Source organism: Pagrus major, chromosome 16 (assembly GCF_040436345.1).
Source record: "Pagrus major chromosome 16, Pma_NU_1.0".
NCBI classification, from domain to species: Eukaryota; Metazoa; Chordata; class Actinopteri; order Spariformes; family Sparidae; genus Pagrus; species Pagrus major.
The window spans coordinates 21,496,461-21,504,238 of NC_133230.1; positions in this window are offsets into that span (position 1 = coordinate 21,496,461).

A 7,778-nucleotide genomic window follows, 5' to 3' on the forward strand; every position below is an offset into this window, starting at 1 on the left:
AGCCGTGGACTTTGTTGACAGCTGCCCACTATCTCCACCACTCTTATCCATATTTCATTGTGTGGAAGAGAGAAAAAATAGCCCCTCGCTTAGAATAACTCGTCTGTCAAGTGGCTAGTTGTGTGTCACAGCTACAGGGGATTGACAGTATAACTGAAACCCTGTTCAATACAACAAGAAGGTCTACAGTAAACCCAGGGAAAGCTACAAATTCCAGGGCTCCCAGGGATGACAGGCTAAGCGATGAAAAACTGAAAAAAAGAGAGTGAGATCTAAGCAACCAAAGTAAGGAAGAAGAAAAAACATTCCTCTAAAAAAAAAGGTACCTCTGACTCTATATCAACTCCACTTGGCCGGGGTTCATGTTGATATATCCACCAAGGACCAACAGTCCCTTTAATTTCAGTTCAGCCTAATCTGATATAAAACTCGATAACCCAAATATAAACCACCAATAACTGCTCATAGATACCAGTCACTTAAATATGCCTGATTTTTTTTTCATCAAGATTCATGCGTTATTCCCTGAGAAATTCCTGAAAATGCCCCCAAAAATTCCTTGATCTGTCCTTTATCTGGATCCAAACCAAACCTGGATCTAGTCTGGGCTGAGACCCATCCTCCATCCAAGTTTCATGGAAATGTATCTGACAAACCAGCCAACCAACCAAAACATATATGCTGTTGCTCTGGCTTTGGCCCGTCAAGGCCTGACCACAGGACCTTTGGAGGTGTCTAGAGTGGAATTGACGCCTGGCCCTGTACAGACCTGGTATAAACATACGACATTTTATCAAAAGGTCAAAGGTCAACTTCAGTGTGACATCATAATGTTCCGCACAAAATGTTTTGGCCATTATTCACCGGCACAGCTCAGGAACAGCAACTTGACTGGTGCACGGAGGCATACAACCGGTAAAACGTGGTAATTCTAGTTTTAATCAGTCTCTCTCAAGTAACCCAGCTTTATGGAGGTACAATATAAAAATTACAGGAGTAGGCCTTTAAATTTGACAAAATCTTGTTAATTAATATTCATCTTAATACATTTAGTTCATAGCTCCCTATGTCATTGTGATTTACACCTGAATCACTGCAAACACGGCAAAGTGATTTAATTTGGCAAAGTCCTAAAATTCATGGCTTAGCGGCAGTAGCAAAGAGGAGCAGTGGTCACAAGTAGATGCTTCTGAAAGACTGTTAATGTTGTATTTATTCAACCCGAACCACGAAATACAGCCTCAGAAAATGACAATTGATGTCTGAACAAAACCCTGCAGTGTTCACCGCTGCTCTGTAGACACAGGAGCGAGATGGAATTGTCTGTGCGACATTGGTTGAATACCCAGTCAATGATAAGGTTTTCTTGAGTGTTACTCCTCTATGGCCAGGCATTTCTAAAGGCATACAGTACTTGTTCAGTACCTTTGTCGCTGTCTTCTTTCAATCCATACCAGCAATTTTCTTCATTTCTCTGTTTGTCAAAGACCAACTATTGTCTTTCACTGTGAAAATGTATTGATGCGACTGATAGCAAATAGTTTTTCTTTTGTAACTGCGCAGGCTTTTCTCGTCTCTAGCATGCTCTCTCGTGTCTCATTGGGCTGTGGTGAGATGGAAATGTTCACAACTGTCAAGGTGTATGTCCTCATGCTGTCGTCAGTGGGCCCCTCAACCATTCATGGCTTTTTTTTTTCCCTTTTAGAAAAATGATAACATCACAAGGTGTTATTGTTTCTTTTTTTATATACTGATTCGTCTTTTATAATCTGCTCTGCATGCTTTCTGACATCTGGTAGCATGCAGCCCGTGGGTGATTGAGTCATTCCACTGCGCATGCCGACACTTCACTTCATCTGTGTCTGTAAACTTCACTTCATATGCATCCTCCTCTTCTCCTCCCCAGGACCCAGACATCCTCTTCTTCCGTGGTTTCAGCTAAAACAAGAACTAATCAGAGGATGTCAAGCAAGCATTTGTTGCCTCATATTTGTCCATTGCCATAATTATCTACTCTGTCTTCATCATTTATTGAATCATACACTTACGCATCTGATCTCCCCAACTAGTCATTCTCCATATATTTTTTACCCATTTTGAGAACTTATTTACATCTGTCTGGGCCATTACATAACATCAGTCCAAACAGTGGCTTGAATACTAATTTAAATACTTGTGTGGGGATGGGAATTTACCCTCTGAGGTAATTTGATTTCATCATGCAAATGTTAAATTATTATTTAGGGGGAAATTGATTGGAGAAGAGCCGACAATTCAATCACAGCAGTGTAATGTTCTTTAAATGTTTATAGAACAGCAACACATCAGAAAGGCTCCTTCAGACCATTTTCTAAGTCATTTGTTTTCAGTCTCCATATGGGCTGCAAGTAACAATTGTCAATTTCTCAATTAATTGATTTGTTGTTTGGTCTATAAACAATCCAACTGCCAAAGTAAATGTTGGCAGAACACACAAAACAAAAAATATGTTAAAACTGTGTCTTTATGTTGCAGCTTTGCTTCGTTCGGTTCAGTTTTCATTTTCTCTTGTCACAATGCTGTGCTTATGGTCTGGTGAGGTCCAGGCTCAAAAACCACTTGGTTAGGGTTAGGAAAAACATCATGTTTTGGCTTAAAATATGTGTTTTGGTCGCCACAAACACAGCTGGAGATGTCCTTAGTTCTCTTTCAAAACAACCAGTTTTGTCACCACAACCATGCAGATGGCCCGAAACTCCAACTGCAGTCACTGGTTTTGCAGCCTTGATGTCTGGGACTCCACCAGCGTCACCTCCACCCCCTGAGATGAAAGCCAGTTAATAAACATATAATGTGAATGTGATATGACACGTTTTGTAGAGATGTCAGTCTGGTTCATAGCCTATTACACAAACATACAAATTTGATTTGGTTTGCAGAAACGTCAACTGCTATCATTTTATCCTGGAGACTGGGCTGTTATAAAAGTGTTTCCGAAAGCCTTGAGCGTCTTGTTTTGTCCATAACCCAAAGATATTCAGTTTACTGTCAGAGAGGAGTAAATAAACCAGAAAATATTCACATTTAGCAAGATGGAATCATGTGGAAATTTTGACCTTTTTTCCTTAAAACTTAATTAAATTGATTAGTTTTCAGTTAGACACCTAATCAATTACTCGTTGCAGCTCCAGTCTCTATTTCAAGTTCTGTGGTTCCAGCATTAACTTACTGCCTGATTGGATGAATACATTAAAGATGAGTTTAGGTAAGATGTCATTTTTGGCTGTCATACGTCTCCTGCGAAATTAAAAAGTTAAAGATTGTGAAATTAGATGGGGTAAAAAAAAAAGTTGAGAGGACAGTGCAGAGGCCTACGGCTCGAATGAAGCAGTTGAGCAACACAAACCTGTGAAACGCAACTAAAAGGATATTGGAAGACAGCATTATTATAATGGGCTGCTAGAATTAGGGAGACAACACCTGCCGTGGAAGATTGCCCTACATGAGAAGACTGAACACTGCATCTGGTTTATTCCATATTCTGATGGGCTTGTCTTATTTAACATTTAAAATTTTAGCAACTCATTTCTGTGACAATTCTTATCATTGTTCAAACTTAAAATAAACCACAAAAGATTTAATAGGGTTAAAATACTCAAATAAGTACAGTACAAATAGAAAACCTCACTTTCTCAAGGTGTCTCAACAGCCGGGCACCACTCGCAGTTACGTAATAGAAGACTCGTCTGTTTTTAGCTAAATGCTTTGTTGTTATTTTGCGCTTCATGACAAGTTGTCTTTGTTTCTGATCAGATCAGATCTTCCTCTGACAAATATTTAGTCACTTTGGTCTGTGTAAATTTCTATCCCTTCACCAGAATCAGTACATTCTACTTCAAAGGAACCAAGTTTGGTGTGACTTTTCATAGAAAAAACATCTTTCCTCTCTAACAGTGTATTTGGTCTCAGTGTGTATGAATTTTTGACGTCAGGATGAGGCCATTTTAACATTATGCAATCATGTTATGTGTTAACAGGCATTACGCTGCCAGTATGCGGAGCCAAGTGGGTCGGCTCCTCAGTTTTTCCTGGTCCATCCCAAGGAATCTAAAAAAGAAGGAAGGCTCAATACGTCACTGAATCTTACTTGGTGCCAGCTGCATGGAGAAACACACTAAAACCCAACATATCTATGTCGTGTGACTTCTGATTAAGAAATGTCTCCAGAAAATTAAAGAACACACTTCAGAGAGTAGGTTAACCATTGATTTTTATAGGCATGTTGTTCACGCCTCGATTTTGGCATCAAGGCCCCTGTTCGCAGTGTAATTGCAGTCTCATCAGTGATATTTGGTCAGACCGGCCCTGTTTGGTCACAATATTATCAGCCCTGTCAATGATTTGAAAAAGAAAATCAGTGGTTAACCTACTCTCTGACGTGTATTCTTTCATTTTCTGGAGGCATTCTTTCATCAGAAGTCATACGACATAGATACATTGGGTTTTAGTGTGTTATTTGTGTGTTTGAGAGATGTAATGACCCTTTCTTCTTTTTTAGGTTCCTCGGTCCATCCCACGACTCTTCACTAAATAGTCTGTGGTAAATTAACAATGGTGCTGAGCTAAGTTGCTGATTCTTAGGCTGAATCTCCCAGGTTAACAGGTGCCAGGTGTTTTTATTTTAACGACCACAGAATATTGAACCAACACAGCCTGTGGATCAGCACTTACGAGTCCAAAAGTCAACACTGTACTGAAACTGTACTGTACTGTATATTTCCAGGCCATGTTTGCACTCTGAGGGGTTGGTAGGAACGTCTCCAACATTGTTCTGTCTGAAATGTGTGCTCACCAATAAAACCTTGAACACAGTCACTCTATTGTACGTTGTATCATGTGAAAGCATTTACAACTCTGTGTGTGTTAGGTCAAGAGTGAATTCAGGTGAGGTGACCTCTCATCATCTAAGAGTTTTAAGTGCCTTCAGTGTCCTTGTCTCTGTCATTACCCACCACTATATATCTCTTCCTACTTAACACAAATACACGTATTCTCTTATAACACACTTCCAGTTGCATACACCAAATTAAGCAGGATGCAAGAGTGAATAAAGGTCAGGAACTGAGCAGCAGTTTTCTGAATTAATTTACATGCATGTTTTCACTGTGTACAATTCAAAGTGAAGGTGACATAAAATGTCAGCCTTAAAGAAATGATGCTGCATATCAGTGAGATAAATTGGTTTCTAATTCAAGAACATTACACATTGTACCAACATATATACTCTCAGCTGAGATATATCACACAAGGACACCTTTTTTCTGTCTTTTCTTGTTTTTCATAGCGATACTGCAAGTCACATGTGTCATATATCCCAATTTTTCTTAACATATAATGAAAATTTAAAAAGGGTCAGCCTTTTTCTTTATTCAATCCCTTTATACAAGGAAATGAAAAGTTCTCTTCATTTGTTGAGCTCATTATAAGTTTAATATATTTTCATCTATTTAGTTCTCAGAGGATAGAATGTATATGAAAGTGAAGGTCAGAGCGTGGTTGCCACTGAACTTTCTCAGCCTTGTAACAAAACTTATATGGAATTGGCAGCAGTATCATGAAGAAAGGAAGGTTGTAGAAGTCATTTTCATTTAGTATGCAATGTACTTTTGTCCTTACATGTCATACTCTCATGACATTGGAGAGGTCTAGGCCAATAAGAATCTCAATGTATCAGATTAATTAGGTTTCTTAGATTTCCGTGACATGTGACTTATTTGAGCACAGCTCCCATGTTGGACAAGACATTCATCCAATTTAACATTTAAACACACTGTTGAGGGAAAATATTTTTTATATCTTTTCAATTTTTGGGATGTATTCTACTGCAAAATTCTCTAATTCATTAGTAATTTAAATCTGAACTCAATGGGCCACTGCTGCAACATCGGCTGGTAATGTACGCAGATATAAGTTAAAAAACAAGTTCATTGTCCATTTGAAGTTTCTTTGGTTTTCATGGAACAAAGGAATCCTGCAAGCCTCTCCTGCTCTGTTAAAGCACCACAGGCCCGCCCAGGTGCATCATGGTCCCGTACCTGCCCTTCTACCTATGTAACCCAAGGTGCCCACAGTGTTACCCAAATTCCCATATAAACACAAAAACAAAACAAAATACTAACTAGAGAAAACTAAATATGCTGAACAAGGAAATAATTAATTCAAACAAATAACTGGCAAAAGAAATTACTATCCAACTCTAATCTAAATAAACATTAGGATTTTAAAAAAAAAATAGCACTTGTTATTAGCAAAACGATAATTAAAGACAACAGACAAATAGCTCTAACAGAACATAAGAGGAAGAAACCTGTTTTTTTTTGTTTGTTTTTTTACCTGTTTACAGCTGAATCCAACACATGTCAGGCAGATGAGCTGTTTTGCAAACAGGGAATTATTTTTATTACAGTTTTGAAATCTGGTCTCCAAGGCAGTGAAAGTTTAAAAAGAATGTTTCATTTGTCAGCATTTGATAAATTTCATATTGAATACAGTTTTCTCGATTTAACGGACAGAAATCAGACAAAAAGTGCTGAGGAAAAGTTGCGAAATTTCAGTGTGCTTTTCAATTTCAAAGAGCAATACCACAAAACTTTGATTGTGATTTTGACACAAGATTCTGCCAGAATTTACAATAAATTATAACAAATGGCTCTGGAAATAAATATAAAATGTAGGGTTTGAATGTGGTTTTGAACCTGTTAAAGGAAGCATGACTTCCTGTTTTGGTCCTCTGTATGATAAAACTCCATGGGTTCATGTGGGGTGGCCTGTGTTGGCAAGAATTTGGCACCATTCAGCCTCTCGCCACCCAGCACAAACAGCCCCTTTCTCCCTCCGCAGCAGTAGTAGTCATTGAGGCATCTTCTGACTTAACAGGGAATTATTTTCTGTTTGTCAATGACTATCACTCTAATTTGGCCACAGGCTTCTTGGCTGAAAGGGTTTTCCTCATTCACCACTATCCATGCGAGGAAACGACTATTTTGGGACCATGCCTCACTTGTATAAAGACACACGTGTTATTGCCCTGTCTGAGCCTTATACACAAACACAATTCATCAACAGGTGTGAGAGGAAATATTTTTTTCTCTCTCTGCAGAAGGATGTTACATTTGGAGTGTGTGGGGTAAGTGTGAGAGAACAAAAGTCGCTGGCAAGGGGTATTCAGCCTGCACTAGGATTTGGTCGCTCAGCAAGAGGAAAGCAGAAAGGGAAGCCTTGATACAGCTGTCTGTGCAGAAGCATTTCTACAGCTGAATTATGCACATGTTTGCTCCTCAATAAATATTGAGATTTGACAATCAGCAAAGCGTACGAATGAGAGTCAGTTTCAGTTAACCTTCGTACAAGTCACCTTCTCAGCTTGTTTTCATGCAAGAAATCTACAGATGCAGAACAATGTTTGACTCTTTTTTTTAACAGCACTTAGCCCATTGTAGGCTGCTTCTTAAGGGATACAAAACTTGTCTTTTACAATGCATGGTGGCCACGAAAGCAGAAAGTGTTAAAAGTACTGCATATACTGAACATGAAAAACATTCATGTGAAATCTTAAATGTGCTTTGAGGAGAGATTAAAGTTGCTGCTTTGGCTTGCCACGGTGTGACTTGAATTGGAGAGGTAGATAATGTGAAAGGCAGATGAATCTGTATTAGTGGTATGCTGATTTGTAATGGTTTTTCTTTAATCTCTTTGATACCTTTCATTTGAGATTTGGGATGCTTGGCCTTGCCATCAGC